We start from the raw sequence: 18,629 nt of genomic DNA on the forward strand, positions 1-18,629 counted from the left end.
ATATATTGAGCTTCTTCCACAGATTTCTCTAAAGTTGCTACATGCTCTCTCGCTGTTGCTAATGTTAAATCTGTTTTCTTCAGGAGTTTCGCTTTCACGCTTTCATCACACAGTCCAGCTATGAATTGGTCCAGCATTCTCGATTCCAACTCGTTCTCAAATTCACAGTCCATGGCAGTTTCGGTTAGTCTTTCGACGTATTCTGCCACACGCTCTCCTTTCACTTGAAAGATTCGGGTGAAGGCGTATCGTTGAGCGAATTTGGTTGGTTTTGGTGAGTAATGGTTACAAAGTTTCTGTTTTATCACTTTGTACTCCGTTGTGATTATATCCTCTGGTTTTGCGAAGTGGTACGCTTTTTTGAACATTGCTGCGTCCATTGATACTATCAACATCTGAGTCCACTGTAGCTGTACATTCCGGTCGTTTCTCCTGTCTCGCTCTGTAGTCCAGGCGGTTCTTGCCTCTACATCTGCGTTCAGGTTCTCCGGTACAACTTCAATTACTGGCTCTACGATAGCTCGCTGGTGATTAACGAACACTTCGAATTGGGTGAACCACAACCTGATGTTGGATCCGATGTTGGTGGTCAATTTCTGGTCATACATCCGCGTCGCCATTGTTATGATTTTATATTCTATCTATAATTCGTGAGTTCTTCAGAGAATTGATACACTTGTTATAACTTGGACTTGAATCCTAGGCTAAGGATAGAAATGGTTAATAATCATTATATTGCATAATATTACAATTCACAACAAATTCCAATCATTTACAAATTATATGTAAAAATTAGTGTAACCCGTGCCTATGACCAGGACTACACTATCGCAGTTGACATGCAAAAGTATAAACCGCCTATTATATTTGAAAACATGCATTACATTTTAGTAGTTAAAACGGTGCGAAAATATGAACTCGCTCAGTCCAAACACACCACAATTTAATTCTGAGTGCCCTAATAGTAATACTTGATAGGCAATCTTGAGGTCCAGTGTCCACTGCCAAATTACCTAATTATATATTATTATCAAACTTTACACAAATCCGAAGTAGTCCTAGGGATCTGATAAGTCTACGTGTAGAACTCTGAAAACAAACTTAAATATTTAACCCACAAAAATTAAAGTATCAAGAACGAAACAAATTTCTCCAATGGTTTCTGTTCGAGGCTATATAATGTCGAAGTTCTGTCAAATCTGTCAAATTACATAAATTCATATTTCTTTTATTTAAATCACTCAAAATGGTTTTGAAAATACTGATCTGATCACTTGTGGGTCACAAATTGATCAATTAAACCACTTACCACTGACTAATTTAAAAAACCTTAATCATCTGGCTTTGTTGACCAGAGTTTTAACGGCACTATACCAAAAAAAAACCAGTCGCATATCTCCCGTTTTCATGATTTAACTATTCGCAAATTACAGACAGACATACAGACACATTTCTTGAGATCATTAGAATAGATAATATAGAAATGTTATGCTTTTACCAATATTCTTAAGAGACTTATCAGATCTTTAGGATGAATTTCGTACAAATCCGGACAGGGGAGGGGGTGGTTTCTGAAAATCCGGACGTCCGGAAATTTTGGCAGAATCAACGAAAAAGTCACATTTATTTCAAATTTTTGACACTATTGCTCTGTAAGTTTAGATCCCTGTATTTTGAACGAGAAGTCGATTTCCAGAGCAGCTCATGAGAGCCGAGACACAACTCGCATATTCTCCTACTGCCTTAAAATGGCTACTTAAGTACTTAAATGTAACTGTGCTAAACTTGTTCAACACTAAATGAATTATTCAAGTCTATTTTAAGTAACTACACATTTCATTAACAATGAATTTGAATTGGTTTATTTGTACTCTTAAAAGTAGCCAGTGAACAACCGGGATTCCCGGCACCGTGAATTCATGGCCCCGGCCCTGGCCAGTTTTGAGTTTTTGGCCGGGGATTTGGCCGGGAATTATAGATTAAAAAGTCACCTAGCCTACGAACATAAAACTACTGTCTAATTTGACCCACAATTCAAACTTACAACATACCTTATATTGGTAAGGGATTGATTAGCCGAAGTTAAAATGGGAAGTTTGCCCGATTTACTTTGCAGCACTGAGCGTGAAAAGTGATAATATGGACTCTAAAAATGCTTGTGTCTTCATACTATGGTGTACCGCCTCACTAAAACAAGTTTTAAACAATACACATTGAAGCTGCGAGTGGGTCAGATGACGATTGAGATGTTTTAGTTTAAATTTATTTATTAGTTATTTAAAGTAATTATCTTATTTCAAAATTGCATTATTTACTGACTCCTGTAGCTGCTTACAAAATTGTGCTTGCTAAATTATAATAAAATTAAAATACAAATTATGTCCTAGGATAAGGAAATTCCTGGCCCCGGCCAAATCCCAAAACAGCCAATTCCCGGCCCCGGCCAAATTTAGTCATTCCCGGCCCTGGCCAAATCCTACCCCCTGGTCGTTAACTGAAAGTAGCTGGAAATCCCGACGTCCTGGTCGTTAACTGAAAGTAGCTGGAAATCCCGACGTCCGGGGGAGGGTGGTGGTTATGAAAATTCGGACACACCTGGACGGGTGGAGGGGGGAGGTCCGAAAATCTGCGATTTTGGCGGATGTCCTTTAGAAGTAGATGGCCCCAAAGTTCAATGTAATGATACGCTAGTATGAAAATGAATAAAATTTGTAGGGTTCAATTTTATTTCCTCGATCCTACAACATTATGCAGTATTTTAGTGGTAATACGGCCTATTAAAGTTGGCTGTATATATAATATTGTTTATTCACAAAAAGAATTGCATGGATTGCTATTGCTGTGATAGTAAATTTTGCAGGGTCTAGAGTTTTATTGGAGAGCACACCGACTTAACTGGGTCGTGCTCAGCCTATCATTCAATTCCGCCTAATCTCTTTATGTTTATGAACATGATAGACTGAGGTCCCTGGTCCCCAGGTAAACACCGACTAGGTCATGTTTTGAAGACGGAAGTTAAATTTGTCCATACTAACTGAGGAGTAAAGAAAACAGTTTACTATAATTCCTAGTCAAGAACCAGACAATTTACACATGTATATATTTAATTAACGGGTGATAATATTTGTTCCATATATTAGGACCGTCGACGAGTCCAACTTTACTTGTATCACGTTGCGACCCCCACGGTCGTTTCACTATGGTGAAACGACGATACAGGGGGAGACGCGCACTTCGTGCGCGGCGGGTCATACAACGTATGACAAAACTTTACTGGGCTGCGATCAGCCTGTCATTCCGCCTAATCTCTATTTGTAAACATGATAGCCTGAGGTCCCCAGGTAAGTCTGAGAAGAAAGCGGCGCGCACTACTTCGAAGAAATTTAGACGAGTAACATCCGTCAAAATAATCCCCCTATACTCCCCCTAAAATACTAAAACCTAGGACAACATGATATTTTGTGTGATGATGTCATGTCATAAATTTTACAGGTTTATACCATTTACTTTACTCAACAAAATTTAATGTAGCAATTTAATATTTTACCTGGGTACCCTAAATATTGCTCTAACCAGAGCCCTCTCGCTTGCAGTAGCGCGCGACCGCCGTAGTCAGCGCGTCACGCAGTACGCGTATACACATGGCTATGTGAACCCCAGATAATGCTATAATGTTCGTATACGGCGGAATGACAAGCTGAGCGCCGCCCAGTAATTTAATATTATGCGCGGCTTTACGGCCGGAAGCAATGAGCATATTGTAGGTTTACAACTTGTAGCGCGATGCACTACTGGGTCGCGCGCGCGCATCCAATAATGCTTCTCGTATGCAGATCGGCGAGATGCGAAGGATTGACATCGTGAATCAAGTTTACAACTTACCAGGACGCGCGCCGAGTTGGACTCGTCGACGGAACAGATATTTTACGAGTATCACCCGTTAATGAGCATAGAGCATTACTTACAAATAATCCATAAGTTCTGACTGATGAGTGATAAATGATGAACACAAATGCTCATGCTGCAATGATTTTGCTTGTATTATATATATACAATACAAACTACATTAATGTCGTAGAGCGATGCACAACTGGGTCCGCATTTTATATTCAATATTGCTTTTATGCATTTTAGCAACCACACTTCGTCGGATCGGCATTTCACATAGCCATGTGTACTTCGTGACGCGCTACTGCAAGCGAGAGGGCTCTGGTTAGAGCAAGATCGGCATTCGGCAAAATGCATTATTTATAAGCCATGCTGAGCTGCGAAGGATTCGATTGACTTTGCCGCTTCGACGCACCGCGCAAACTATCATGTACTGTTTACAGTTTACTTCTCAACGAAATTTAAATCGTTACTTTGTTAATTTGCAAAGCTAGAGCAACAATTTAAAAAGGTATTTGACATCGCTGATCGCGTCGTCAAGATCACAAATCAAAGTTTATTCCATGCTAATCTTGGTAGTTTTTGGGCTAATTTTTTCCCTACTCTTGCCAAAGGCAAAAAGATCGTAGGGAATAAGTAATCAATCGGGTTTGGATATATAAGGCCAGGTGATCTCAGGCTATCATCTTCATTAATAGAGATTCGGCGGATTGACAGGCTGAGTGTTCACATAGCCATGTGTCTACGCGTACTGCGTGACGCGCTTGTTTCACAAGTAGATAGTCTTTTGCCGCGACGGCGGTCGCGCGCTACTGCAAGCGAGAGGGCTCTGGTTAGAGCAAGGCTGAGTGCGGCCCAGTAAGCGCGAATCCCACTTATTTATTAAAAACATAGTAGTTAAATATGCTGCACTTTTTTCCAGTCGCACTTTTCACTCGAAAGAATTGATTATACAAGATACAAGTACATCGTAGGGAAAATTGATCGTTTTGATGAGTTTTAATACTTTCAACACTACTATATAACGAATAATTTGAGATTATGTGACTGATTAAATGCTGAAGATAAAAGAAATATATTCATTTTGCTAAGATTATGTTTGCGTTTCATTGCTCAACAGCTGTTCAAAGGATCAAATTTAAGAAAATTGATCGTGCGTGGTTTAACCGCGGCGAAATTCTTGTTGACTCTTGCAACATTAGAAATTTTACTGCATAGAACTAACAAAAACGAGAAATTATTGACATACGTTGCATGCCACTTTTCGCGCTGATATTTGTGATACGTAACATGTATCAAAGAAATCGGATATGTCATTTTTCAAGCGAGAAGTGAGAAATTTAAAATCTGAAAAGTGAAAACTGAAGAGTCAGAACTCAAAAAATTTAAAAATTAAAAACATGTGTCTTTTGACTTCAGCCAATATCTACTACTCTCTAACTAGTGATTCCAAGTATACTGTATACAGACTAAGCTACAGTGATACATATTGTAATCATTTTAAGACTATAGAGTGTAGTTACTTGAAAGTTGAAATAGGTTATAGGATGACCGATGGTAAACAATTAACATCCTTAATCTTTCCTAGCTCCAGGGTGATTTCAATTTTCAGATCTGTGAAAATATTTAGTCACAAATTAATAAACCCTCTAGACTCTAGAGTCTAGGCTCTTTGTTTGAAGTTTGATGTAAACATGAATCATAATTAGAATGTGAATTTTAGAAATTTACAACTCCTCACTACGCCCCTCATGCCAGGTCAAAGTTATCATTGGTTCCATTCCTGTCAGTTAATTGTATAGAAACAATGCCTCTTCTATCTGCTTCTGTAATGTAGGGTAACTTGGTAACAGTACCAAGATCTGATTTGATACCTCCTTTACAGCATCTTCAAAAGCTTAGTAAAGTGATAGGGTTTAGTAATGTCATTCATAACTTTTTGTCAGATTCTTAAATCATGGCATAAACTGGTCTGGACACGCTTTCTTATTACCGATCCTCAGCTGGCTGAACTCTTGCCTTGTAACAAGATATACAGGCAACAGTAGCCATATCCCTCAGCACTGTGACAATGAGGTACTTATTGACCCTGAATCAATAATAGTCACTGTGTCTCTTGGTGAAGAACGCACAATAAAGTTCACTCATAAGTCGACTGAAAAGTCCTTAAAGCTCAAAGATGGAAGTGTGTACGTGATGTCCAGGTTGTCCCAGGAAATCTGGAATCATGGTATTGAACCTCTCACTAATGAAGAAGATGAAGAAGAATCTGATGAGAAAAATTCTGTGAGGTACAGCTTTACCTTTAGGCATATTGCGCCTTACTACAAAAATAGCACAGTTTTAATTGGGGACTCAAACACTAAATACATTAAATTTGGTAAAGATGTTGGAACTCTCGGAAAATGGGTTCCTGGTAAGCGAATGTGGGCTGCTAAAATTGACGATATTCCTGCTCCGAAAGACATAGGCCCTTATCGGAACATTGTTATACACACGGGAATCAATGATATTCGGGATGATTCCAACAGACCATCTACTAGAACACTTATTGCTAAGCTTAAGAAGAAATGTAGTGAAATTCAGCAATTTTATCCTAATAGTAAAGTTCATATTAGTCTACTCTTGCCCACTAAATCACAGTTTGTTAACTCACGTATAGGGGAGTTAAACAGTTTAATTGCCGACATGGTTTATAATAGGAAAAACATGTTTATTATAGATAACTCTGTACTAGGTTCTGTTAACGGATGCATGCCTTCTAAGTATGGTCGATTCTCACGTGATGGCACACCATTGGTCAATGATGTTGTACATCTCGGAAGAGAAGGCCTGAAAATATTTTGCATGAGTATAAAACGATGTATTGTACAACGTGGTGGAAGTCAGTCCACGGAAAGATTTAAAGGTGGAAATGGTGACTATAGGAGTGCCCTAAGTAGGGGTAGTAGGGGTGATATCTTACCGATATGACCTCAATAAACTTTAATATTACAAGAGAGAGATGTCCAGGTTGTGATAGCAATGTACTAAGCCATCATAAAGTCATAATATGTGAGTGTTGCGATACAATATATCATGCCAAATGTTCTGAACAGAGCTTTAAATTTGACCATGTTAAACAAATGTGGCACTGCAGTCAATGTTTCGCCTTCAAATCCCAAAGGTACAATCCTTTCAACTCAATTATTTATGACAAATATGATCCCAACACTGTAGAAAGAGACGAAGATATGGAGACTATTTCAAACATTCTAAAAGACTGTAGGTCTTATAACATGACAAATTTCAACCGGCTGTCAAAAAACATACTTAACCATAACAAGCCGTTTATATCTATTGTGTTTAACAACATTGATGGGAACGCATCTAACTTTGACAGCTTTATTACTGATATGAGTCAATATGATGAGAAATTTGCAGTTATTGCGCTAGCTGAAACAAACATTGATGAGGAAAATAAAGATTTATACAAAATTGATGGTTACAGCAGTGAGTATAACTCCAAAACTGATGGGAAAAAGAAAGGTAGTGGCCTTGGTGTATATATTGACAATAAGTACCAATACAGCCGAATCGAAAAGTTATGTAAATGCTCTGACAATCTTGAAACACTTTTTGTTGAGATCACTAACACAGAGGTTCCACAGATTGCTGGTGTTGTCTACAGGCCCCCTAGTGGTGATATTCTAGATGCACTTGCTGAGCTTGACGTGTTGATGAAATTCCTACCGTCTAATAATGTAGCCTTGACAGGTGACTTCAATGTTGATCTTTTGGCCCAGGGACGAAACATAGCTGAATTTGAACAAACTATCTACAGTAACAATTTAATCCCTTTGATATCGATTGCCACCCATGCCAAGCCGGGTTGCAACGAAAGCTTAATTGATAATATTTTAGTGAACTCTACTGAGCGTGTCTTAGGATCTGGAATTCTTGAATCCAAGATTTCCCATCATAACCCAATCTTCTGTTTCATATCGTGTAATACTAAAGAGAGTCCAAATGATACCAAACTTAAACCTAAGTATGATTACTGTGAGTCTAATATAGAAAGCTTCCTTAATGATATTGGAAGGGATATCTACCGATCGAACTTTTCGTATGATGAGGAAGGTTTTGAAAAATTTGTCGAAACTGTCCATGAAAAAATCGAACTGAATTTCAAATTGGACTCTACTGCTGGTTTTCAATCAAAACGCAATAGATTGATGAATCCATGGATCACTTCTGCGTTAATTAAATCTGTGTTTACTAAAGGCTTTCACTACAAGCGATGGAAGGCTTCGTGTACCAAAATCAACCCATTAGGTGAGGAAACTTTATATCTTAAGTATATATAATAAGGAGTATCGTTCTATCCTAAACAAAGCTATAAAATCTGCGAAAAAAGCCCACTATGGAAAAAAATTTGAACTTGCTAAAGGAAATATTAAAAAAACCTGGGAATTGATTAACGAACTCAGGGGTAAATCTAAAAAAGATATAAAAGCATCATTCTTAATTGATGGTCGAATTGTAACTGAACGCCGTGAGATTGCTAACGGATTTAACATCTACTTCTCGTCTATTGCTCGTAATCTTAATTCAAAAGTTCAATCTTCTGTACCATCTCGTACGGTAACTGATGGCAATTTTATTAAGACGAAGTTTAAACAATACCTCAAGGGCAGAGAAAGAATAGTGAACTCTTTTTTTCTCAGCCCCTGTGACGAGGAAGAGATAAGTAAAATCATTGGTAGCCTTGAAAATGGGAAGGCAAGTGATATCTCTGTTAAAGTCTTAAAAAAGAGTGTAAATTATCTGTCTGGTCATATCTCTAGATTCTTTAATTGGTTCTTGGACAATGGGTTCTTTCCAAACAAGCTTAAAACGGGCTCTATTACACCAATTTATAAAAAAGGAGACTCACGATGCCTTGATAACTATCGACCTGTTTCTACATTACCGATATTTGGAAAAATACTTGAAAAAATAATCTATAATAGGTTATATAATTACCTCAGTGCTATGAACGTGATTTATGATCGACAATTTGGTTTTAGAAAACAACACTCAACATCTCATGCCGTAAACTATTCTGTCAATAAAATACTTAATGAGATTGAACAGAAAAATCATGTAATTGGAATATTTATTGATCTAAGTAAAGCATTTGACACAATTGAGCACGATAAACTCCTGCATAAACTTGAACACTATGGAGTAAGAGGTATTGCACTGAAAACTCTTGCTAGCTATTTAACAAACCGTAGCCAAGTAACTTCTTTTCAAACTGAAAAGTCGGACAAGTGTTCAGTTGAGTATGGTGTACCCCAGGGGTCAGTGTTAGGACCTCTACTATTTCTGATTTATATAAATGATATTGTGAGCTCCTCAAGCTTGGCTGAATTCGTCCTGTTTGCTGATGATACAAATATTTTTGTGATAGGTAGTTCAGCACAGGAAGCTTTTGAAAAAGCTAATCATGTAATGAAACAAGTCAGTAACTATATGGAGTCTAACAAGTTACATATAAATGCAGGGAAAAGTTGTTATATGCATTTTCAGCCAGGTTTGTCAAGAGCAACACAGACCTGTGCCAGAACACGGCCCTTTAACAGGAATCTAACGATTTTAATAGATGGCAAAAAGCTAGAAAAAGTTCAATGTACAAAGTTTCTTGGGGTGATAATAGACGAACAGCTAAGCTGGGAACCACATCTTAATCATTTATCTTTAAAGCTGAACTCCAGTATTGTATCGATTAAGAGAATTTGCAAATTCATTCCCAAATCTGAATATTTGAAACTATACAATGCTCTTTTTATGTCACATCTTAGCTATTGTATAAGTTGCTGGGGTGGGATCCCTAAACATAAGCTGAATAAAATCTTTGCAATTCAAAAACGATGTATAAGACTGCTATTTGGTAACATTCCCAATTTTGATCATAAAGAATACTATTTAACCTGTGCACGTTCAAGAACTTATAACGAACATATGGCTAGCAAGAACTACTGTCTTGAACACACTAAACCGCTATTCACCGAGCAGAAAATTATGAACCTGGAGAATCTGCACATGTACCATACATTTATGGAATTATTCAAAATTCTTAAATTTGATGTCCCCCAGTCGATTAAAGATCTTTTCAAGTTCTGTCCTAGAAATGAAAAACTTCGTCTGATTGTCCCATTACTGAGGTTAGATATCTCCCAACAAAACTTTTTGTACACCTCTACGAAAATTTGGAATGACCTCAGCCCCTATGTATTCGAAATATGTGATGCTAATGTAGATGGGTTGATAATCCCGGGTTCTTCCAAGAATTCAGACTTATCAGCTTCGTCAGGTGTTATTAAATCTAACCTTAAAAAGCACTTGCTATCCCTCCAAAATCGAGATGACCCTAATACATGGTAACTAATCTATATTATATCTCAAACTCTACATCCGGTACGGCTATGCACACATGATATCTCTCTCTGCCATGAAACATGGCTAACCTTTTAAACTGTGATTCAAAACCTAAAGCTAAACTAAAACTCAACTGGGCTCTCCTTTGTCACCAAACTAAACCAATAAGTAATTTAAGATTATTATATTTTTCTATATTTGTATACTGTAATTAGTATATTGACGTAGTGGATGGTTGAGGGGGTTTCAAGCACAGGTCACTCTCAAATCCTAAAGATAAGCAGTGGCCTTCGGCACTTGAAACCTCTTCAAACCTCCCCTGATTTATTTATTATTGATATTGTTTGATTGTGCCGTAAAAATAAATATTTGTTTTATTAAATATTTGTTTTATTAAAAGTCTGACGTGTACAATAACAATATTCCGTTCCAGACACCTTTTAGTTAGAATTAAAATCTGTTTTAAAATTGTGTCTGAAGACATACCTCATACATGAAGTCATAGAGTTAAGGACATCTTTTGAAGCAAATAGGATGCCTATAAATGTCTTTGAGTAGCATTTATGAATATGAAAGTCTCTACTTCCACAACAAGCTTAGAACCCAAGATGATGTTACCAGCTCAAGTTCTAATAACGAAGCTAGTTCTCAAAATGCCTGTGTATAAGCTCATACAGGCAGTCCAGTTTCTGTTTCTACAATTCTTATGATTGACTATGGGAATTGCACAAACTGAGATGCCTGAGTGTACGGCCCCTCCTTCTATGTTTATTAGGTTTGGTACCCTTCTGGCCTGGCCTTTTCAATTCAATTCAATGAGTATAAGTAAGTACTCATAGAAACCGACCTCCAATAGGCAAAACAATCTCTAGAATTATCTTGAATTATTTAAGTAATGAGGGCTTTGTTTCATGTGACCATTTTTGTATCAGGCATTTAATTTATGACCTGAGATAGCAGATCATGAAAACATAAGTTACTAATCTAATGATAACTGCAAACGTCGTGTGCATCCAGTCAGTATGGCAATACAATAATATAATATCCACATAAATGGGTCCACATAAATGTGAAGCACCATAGCTATACATGTCTGCACATAAGCTAAGAGCCTGTTTGGTCCATTAGTGGAAAGTTGTTGATACCGTTGTTCCTGTGCCAAACTTTCCTTCTGCTTGATAATTCTATAAATAACTTAGATAAATCCATTCTAAATGTAAATTGGTTTTACTGAAAAATATAAGTTAGTTCTGCTTGGAAGTTTGTTTCACTTTTTCAGTTCTTATGCAAAGTTTATTTCACAATTCACATGTAAATATGTATCTCGATTATTTTTTAGTTTTTCCTAGTCTACAGCAACATAACATGATTTGTGTTGCTTTCTTAGTCGTTCGCATTTTGTTCGTTCTCAATTGTCACAATTAGTCTGTACGTTTATATTTAAGTTATGAGGTCGGCCTTCTAGAAGAGTTTGACATCACAAGCTGAGCTTCTGAGTTTTAATCGTTTAGAAACGAGATGGAATTGTTATTAAAAAGACCCATTATAGTACAGAACAACAATTCAAGATAAACACGAAAAATCCCCTAACTTGTATGACCAATGACTGAAAGTTCCAGTAATCTATGAGATTCTATCCTATATCTGTTGACACCCTAGCTACTTCAATGGGGGCATGCCATTCGACCCCAGGCGGGGCAGAGTATCTTTCATGATAAGAATAGCACCTATCCTGTCCCAAAATGTATAAATGATTATGTGTTTGCACTTGTAGGCCTGCTGCTGAATCAACCAAAATTAGCATATTCTCTGTAATTATCTTAAACTTATCGTCTGCAGTTGTTTGATATCATGTTGATAACAAAGTATACTCTCAAATAATGTTGTATCGCCTACTAGGTATACTGAGCTTAAAAGAAATTGCTAGAATCACAAACATTTAGCAGAATACCATAATGAACTGGGCACTACAATGTGGTACCTGGCGAAACAGTATAACTATGTGTTACACAGTCAGTAACTGTGGAAGATAAGAGTTGTGTCAGATAACATTATGTTGTCCGCCTTTGGATGGCTTCATCTTGATCTCGTGCGGCCAGATTGACCCGCTTGTGGCCTGTGAATTCCTGTGGTTAGCATATGTTGTGTTTGTCTGTGATTCTTGTTAAATATGTTCATTGGTCGGTGTTTACTGTTCAACAGCTGATAACGATTGGCGTTTGAAGAGTCGCTCGGTCTGTTTTACCATGTTTGGCTTTTGCATGCTTGTTTCATTGCATCAATGTTTAGGAAGTTGTATTTTAAGCATCTTTGTTCCTAGAAACGTTAACAATTTAAAAAATTTCGGTGCACAAAAGCGGTTCTTTATTAAAGTTAAGCTGCATGACGTGATGTATGTGAAGTTACATAAAATACAATTACACCTATTCTGCCCATAATTCTTTAATTACTTCCTCTAACTGCGTCACAGCTGTATTGACGTTGAATTTCAGCCAATTTAGATCGTCAAAAAGCACAATTTGCACTTTAACTGCCATTAGTTGCCAGATAGACTGCCTTGTTGCCATCGTGAACATTCTGATGTTCTAAAAACGTTACCTTAATCCGGCTCAGTCCACAGTATACCTGGCTGCTACCAGTTCCAGATCACATGTTCTCTCAGCTACTAAAAAGTGCACAAAAAAGCCAAATAGTCTGATAACGAAGTTAAAGTTCCTCAGTTCTTCCACATTACTGCCGTGCAAGGGCCACCGATCCAATCATCTTCTCATCATAGAACCGAGAACAATACCACTACTACGACCAGTACAGATACAATTAAGTGAAATAAGATATCCAGGGACTCCCCTGGAGTACTCCCAAACTTCAGCTCAACCAACCAGAGTTACATCCCACGGTCATTGACCAATCAGAGTTCACCGTGAAGGTCACGTGACAATGCCATTGACCAATCACAGTTGAGCGTGAAGGTCACGTGACAATGCCATTGACCAATCACAGTTGAGCGTGAAGGTCACGTGATGTGACAAGTTACCAGATCCAGCCCCCTGACATCTGGAGAAAGGTATTGTACTAGTCTCAGATGAGAAATTGGCTGCCACAGTGTATAGAATGTGTTGTACATTTTGATTAACTGGAGTAGACCAGTTGTTTAATAATTCAACGCTGGAATGCTTTCGTCATCTTTCTCTCAAAAAATGCGAGTTTGGGTTTTTATTTATAGTGTTTTCCTCATGGCTGAATTTTTGTGGTTTTTAGTCCTGTTGGCAGAGTTCTATTATCTGCAATACCCAACTACCTCACAGGCAGTTACAAGCGGTTTTACTGTTTCAGAGTGGCTACCATACCCTGAGTTAGCTGTATCAACTATTATTGTCGGGTAATTTCTCTAAATTATGCAGTGCAATTTGTATCCTCAACACTTCCATTATAGCTTATATTCGCAGCCAATTAATAGGGCACACTTTATTGGGCTGGCAAATTATTTTTACGGTAAAATCGGCGGTACACTTGTGCGTTTCAAGAAGCTTGCACACTTTGCTGATAGATAAGGCAAATGATTGAATAAAATTGATATGAAATGCCGCATATTTGATATAGTTATTATCTGATACACATCAGAAAACAAAGTGGCTGTCGACAGCATTGTTTCGGACAATCGTAACTGCTAACGATTACTAACTACTCATGATTACTGGTCATCATTCTAATCGTAAACAAATAGTTCTGTCTATCAGATCTACAAATAGTGATCTGATTCGGTAAACTTTTCTGATCTGACGAAAGCCTAACCTTATTTCATGTTTCATAGGATTTATGATTGGCTTCAGCAGCGACAGTTGGTAAGTAAAAGTGCAGTTGGTAAGTAAAGTGCACATATTATATTACTGTAATGACTTTTACTACCCTACATTCTACAAGGGTGAACCCCGATTAACGGGGTCTACTGTAATTGGGAAGGTGAACTTCTTACTTACTCTAGATTTGGTAGTAGTCACTTAACAACCGGTTGATAATATCAAATTCCAAACCAATAATTGATTTATAATAACTAATTGTTAAATAAATAGTTACCTCGGATTTCTTACTAAATATGATCGCCCACTTATGTTACCTCACCCATTTGCTCTAATTTGCTCTAGTTTGCTCTAATCACCCAACACTTTCCCACATATCGTATTTAGGTATTCACTCGCTGATCCCGCCATTTTATGCCATCTTTTTTGTCGGTATCCCAGCTTGAGTTGTGACATTTCATGTCTCTCACCACACGCACCTGCTAGGGGAAGGGTTGGTACATTGCCGTCACATGTCAACGGACAGGAGCTGATTTGAGATCAAATTACAGCGTGCCAGTACTCATCAGCAAAGTTAAAATCCATATATTATATATATAATTGCGAGTAGTAGCCTCTCTCTGTAGAGAAACATGATAAAGGATATTACTTGAGCTGTCTATTATATAGTATCCGTGATCAAGTACTGATCTCATGTCAGATATGAGAAACATTTTCTAACAAGAACAATTGTTTAAAACTGCTTGCGTGTGTTGTTCCGATTAGGAAAGAACAAGTATCCAGCATAGATCAAAAAAACAACACATCAGCGGCTGCTACAAACTTTATTGTACAGTTTCCCTGCAAGTGCATGATGTAGGATATACAATAGTTGGATGATGAAAGAGGTAACGTGACAGCACCGTCCACGTGCTGATTGGTGAGCCGCGCATCACGTGAGCATGACACGTGACATCTCTCTGTCCAAGGTGGTGAAGTGTCCGTCGCTTCGTCAAATGTTTAGTACTGCTGTTGTTTGTTATGTTTTACAGTAATGTAAAGAAGCTTGTAGAATTGCCTGCCTCGCCCTTGGGCTTCCTCAAGAGTTTTTGCAAAAGGGAAGATAAGACAGAGTACGACGGTCACCATGATGATATCTCGAGAGGCTCACCTGGACGGAGGTCTTTGCGGGAGCACAAGAGTGAGTCATTTGCGGTCAATATGAGTATCTGAAAAATCCCATCCGGCCACTTTTAAGTTTCATTTGCCTAGGTTTAGATTGTCCTGCTTCGTTCTTTTTCGGGGCCCAATTATATTTTTACATAATGAGTCCTTGGGGATTGGCTTGAAATTGTCTAGATACCTCAAAACCTGAAATTTTCCATCTCAGTTCACAGTTCTTGCGAAAGACTGGGTTTCAAATGAATCTAATTATTTTATTTCGGAACCTTAAAGAAGTAATGGGAAAAGTATTTCATGTGTATCACAACATTTTCCTCGTAGAGTAAAAGCTGTAACGCACTTACTCGGGCATCATACAGACTTTGGGATAGATGGTGTAGATGCTGGCTTGGAAAGAGTATACAATTTTACGCTGAAAAAATCCCTTATAATCCTGTCTGATTGATCTACCTTATCGGTGTAATTTGTCGCAAAAATTCCTGATATGCGATGAATTACCAGGAATGAGGATGCCACCGGATCATTCTAAATTGTCCCGTCCTATCCGATAAGGTAGACAGCTTTCGAATAATTTCCTAAATCATTTGCTTCTTCATCTAAAATGAACATTTTATTTCTGAATAGTTTTTGTTTCATAATGCGTGGGCTGGTCGAAGATTACTCGACGTCGTTAATAAGCATTGTACGATGAGTCATGTTCTAAAAATAGAAGTTAAATCTCCTGAAGAGACACTCAGTAAAAGTCTGTACCGTTTAACGTTTTGCAACGTAAACCTGTAAATGTTATGAATGACGAATGTCGATATTCAAAAGACAGTGTTTCCAAGTGTCGTATTTCAGACATTTGACAAGATGTCTTTGCCCTAATCTACTCAATGTCCGATTATCAATATCTCAATATGGAGTCAAATGTGCAATTCTTACAGTGAAAATCACACCACACACTTCGCAACTGCTATTATCAATACCCACAGAACTTCAGATCTGGTAACAATACATCCGAAATATTTTTAGTGTCAAGCTAATAGTAATATCGTACTTTGAAGTTCATCGTTCTCTTGATTATTAATAATCACAAACAAACAACCACAAAATTAAACATTAACTGCCCACTATTCACCCCACTAAAGAAATAATGCCACATAATGTAGCGTTTAATAAGGTCCCACTCCCCCACAGACCACGGACTAATCTAGCGTTTAATAACGTCCCACTCCCCCTCAGACCACGGACTAATGTCCCACTCCCCCACAGACCACGGACTAATGTCCCACTCCCCCACAGACCACGGACTAATCTAGCACCACTAAGAAATAATGCCACATAATCTAACGTTTAATAACTCCCCCACAGACCACGGACTACACGGTATAAAAGCTCGCTACAGATCAGAACCATCTCTTCCCTTCTCACATGACCACCAGAGCGTGATAACCGCGGGCACACTACCGGAGATACTCATGGCCAGCATCCAACATCAACAAGGTGCGTTTATTTGTTTGTAGTTAATTATTAGCTATTTTAAATTTAATTATTATGTTTGTTTGTTTGTTTGTCCGTGCTGTATTGTGTTCCATTGAAATGCTTCACTTTCTTTCTATGTATGACAGAACCTAATATTCAAACAACCATAATAATATTGACACTGTTTCGTGCCATACGTCAGGTGAGGCAAGGCCGAGATCAGAAAGTTTGACTTTCATAAAAGTTAAGGGATCATTCTTATCGGATGTTACGCTTCTAAGCGTAGGGATGCAGGTTCGGTCTGCGTTCGTTAATTAATGGGATCGTAATTAAATAATTAATTATAATCGACCCGTTCATGGCACTGAATCAATGATGTACATGATTATTTGATGTTCACGTTCAATGACACAATTTCCAGTAATTCGATTACGTGTACTACAATAATAAGTGTACTTTGCAACTGTTTCAAGTCTCACAGTCACTTGAACGCCGCAACGAGTCTCAGGAATTTATTTTACTGTAGAAAATTCCCGAGTTTTCGTGCCTCACAAATAGGTTGTTGAAAGGCTTGCTGTGATATGCTAATATCCAGTGATATGCTAATACAGGGGGAAGTATACTATTTTGATATCAAACGTCAAACAATGCAAGTCGACAAGTTTTTTGACTTTCTAGGACCTACTTATATTTATAACAAGTTTGCCAACCGATAGCCAATATAATGATGGATAGTGACCAATAATCGATATTCCGGTCTTACGTTTTCACGCTTACAAGTTAAGTGTAGTAAATAGTAAATAAACGGTCTTACGTTAGACGATCAGCTCGGCACGTGTCTTAGTTAAAGGATAATGGTTCCTTGCCAGCTAATAGCAGGAAAGAAGAAACATTTTCCTCGGAAATACCAGAAATACCGGAATGTGCCGCCACGTAACAAGCCTCCTCAGAACATGCCAAATTGAAACATGCCGCTCTGGCACGCGCTACCTTGAAACAAGCCTCCTCGGAACATGCCGCTCCGGCACGCGTTACCTTGAAACATGCCGATCCGGCACGTGCTACGTTGAAACGTACAGTCACGAAACATGCCTACTTGTACTTGTGAATGTGCCGTTTCGGAATTTTACAAATTAAAGTTAAAGTTTAACCTGCAGTTAAATTCAGTAAGGTATAAATAACGAATACTTATTTCGCATAGAGTTTTCGCATTCATACTCGAGGAAGAAGCAAAAGAACATATTTTTTTGCTTATTTCCGACAGTGTGATCTATCTCCACCTTAACATGTCTATCGTATGAAGCCATGTCCTCCCATAAAAAAACCTCTCAAAATATCGCATTATGGCGGGAGATGAGCAGATCTTTACATTCTCCAAAACTCTCCCGCCCGAAAATCCACGTACTCCAATACGTAATACCTTATACATCTTCCTTTTACCGCTTCTTACCACTCTGAAACGTCACCTAATCACCTGAGGTTAAACTATAGTCTCAGGTGAGGTTAACGAATCTTGTTAAGTGCAGTTTGGAGTGTATCGTAATTACAGTATACGAGTCTAACTCTCTCTACAACTCACGTGACGTCACAGTTAACGTGACGTCACGATAGCGTCATGATGACGTCATGATGTTAAGTGCAGTTTGGAGTGTATCGTAATTACAGTATACGAGTCTAACTCTCTCTCCACTTCCCGCTTTATTACCAATTATGGACATGTGGTTCTCATAAATCATATCTTAACAACGTGTTGTTCTGAACTCGGATTAAATACAAGTTGAACCTGATATTAATCCATTAATAGTAACACATTTTGGGGTGTGATTCTCTGCAGGGAGAGGGAAACTGACACGCTCAGTTCGGAGCAATTTAACACATATCATAGACTGTTCCTGGCTTAGTGTGATTCGGCGATTA

The 18,629-nt window shown here is 38.1% G+C and overlaps 1 protein-coding gene across 2 annotated transcripts in view; it reads left to right on the forward strand.

Annotated features, from left to right (window-relative positions):
* The first annotated feature begins 15,088 nt into the window (after positions 1-15,088).
* LOC134816521 (pleckstrin homology domain-containing family G member 2-like) overlaps positions 15,089-18,629 on the forward strand; it is a 34,060-nt gene continuing 30,519 nt past the window's right edge. Inside the window, exons 1-2 of one of the 2 annotated variants that reach the window (XM_063825397.1) lie at positions 15,089-15,267; positions 16,602-16,733. The gene's annotated coding sequence lies outside the window, so the exon portion shown is untranslated. The remainder of the gene's footprint in view (positions 15,268-16,601; positions 16,734-18,629) is intronic. The other variant, XM_063825400.1, reaches the window with a different exon arrangement.

This window comes from Bolinopsis microptera, chromosome 6, assembly GCF_026151205.1.
Source record: "Bolinopsis microptera isolate Bmic1 chromosome 6, MBARI_Bmic_1.0, whole genome shotgun sequence".
NCBI classification, from domain to species: domain Eukaryota; kingdom Metazoa; phylum Ctenophora; class Tentaculata; order Lobata; family Bolinopsidae; genus Bolinopsis; species Bolinopsis microptera.